Raw genomic sequence first — 1,634 nt, 5'->3', positions numbered from 1 at the left:
CCCACCTCGGCCTTCCAAGAAGCTGGGACCACATGTACATGCCACCACACTCCTTTAATTTTTGTATTTTATGCAGAGACAGTTTTTTGCCATGTTGCCTAGGGTGATCTTGTTTTTTTTTTTTCTTTTTTTCATTCTTTCTTTCTAAAGAAAGCTGACCTTGAACTCCTAAGCTCAGCTTTGCCCGCCTCAGCCTCCCAAAGTGCTGGGATTACAGGTGCAAGCTACGATGCCCAGACTTACTTCATGCATTCACTTATAACCTTATATCATGCATGTATTTCACACTCGGCGGGTGCCTACTGTGCATGTATGTGGGGGTTGCTGGAGTCTTGGTTCTGGGACCCCCAGATCAATCCCTTTTGGGGACCTGGCCCTCCCAGTAAATGCCACTTTGTAATCAGACTTTCTCTCTTGGGCCATTGAACTGTCATCTAAAGTAGTGAAGGCTCTCAGCCTTAAACTATGAGCCAGATGATGCAACTGCCACAATACAATTGTGCAATTTCAGGCACAAACTCTATGTTTGAGATACAGGCTGGGGGTAGATTTTCGTGATATGATTTGAAAGGCTTGGTGCTCAGACAGCCCAGTCCCTGGGTACCTGGCCCCTGCAGATAAGAACCATGAGACCCAGTAACCCTGTGAAGGAGGGGGCCTCATGACTCTGTGTCCTAACACAGCCTGAGGTGACGGGGACACACACTGTGACCCCGTTGCTATTATACCTGTTGGAACTGTGGGCAGAAACACTGTGTTATTCCAGGCCTGAACTTGGAAGGAGCAGGCTCAAGGTTCCTTGGGGCCCCTGGGCTGCTGGGACCACACCCACCACTTGTCTCATTGGTCAGTAGGAGCAGAGTGGGAGGGCCCTGGGAGGTGAGGCCTGTAACCCTTTCCTCTCCTCTGCCTAGGAGCTTCACTGTCTCCCCACCAAGTACAGTATACGGAGAGAGGGCAATGGACTTAGAGTCGGTTCTGGGCCAGTCCATGGAAAGGTTTACTCAGTTACAGAAATCAGGGCCTGCACGCCTTTGGAACTAGAAAATAAGTCTTTGATCAGACGAAAACCTGGGGATGCAGAAATGAATCAACAACAGTCCCTACCCTCAAGAAAAGGCAAGCCATGAGAGTGCAGGGTGGGAAATGTCGCTGGCAGTCATCAAACACGCAAATGCTCGAGGGCCCCGTAGGCTCCGCCCAGGGGGTCCCGTGCGGCCCCTGCTACGTGCCCGGTGCCTGTGATCCGGTGGGAACGACAGCAACTGAGAAATCACGGCACAGCACGGTGACAAGCCTAAGGTCCGGGGAGTCCAGGGCTGGGAGGGTGAGCAGCAGGGAGCCAGCTCAGGAGGCCTCTCTGTGGCCACAGGGAAGAGCTGCAGGACGGTCATCAGCCCAGTGGGCGGGGCGGAGGAATGGGGTGTCCGTGGAGCTGGGGTGGGGCAGGAGTGGGAAGAGATGGGCTGGGAGGTCAGTCCGCAGGGGCACGCGGGCACCCTGGCTTCTATGTCATGGGCAGTGGGAGCTTCCGAGCTGTTGGACGCGTTAGCATCTGTGACGGCTCCCTCTGGCCACAGTGTGGGGACAATGAGCCTCTCTGAGAACATCTGGGGCTGCAGGGGTGAGATCTT

The sequence above is a fragment of the Cebus imitator genome, unplaced genomic scaffold (genome assembly GCF_001604975.1).
Source record: "Cebus imitator isolate Cc_AM_T3 unplaced genomic scaffold, Cebus_imitator-1.0 Scaffold68, whole genome shotgun sequence".
In the NCBI taxonomy this organism is placed as follows: Eukaryota; Metazoa; Chordata; class Mammalia; order Primates; family Cebidae; genus Cebus; species Cebus imitator.
Note: the sequence above shows the minus strand (reverse complement) of the source record.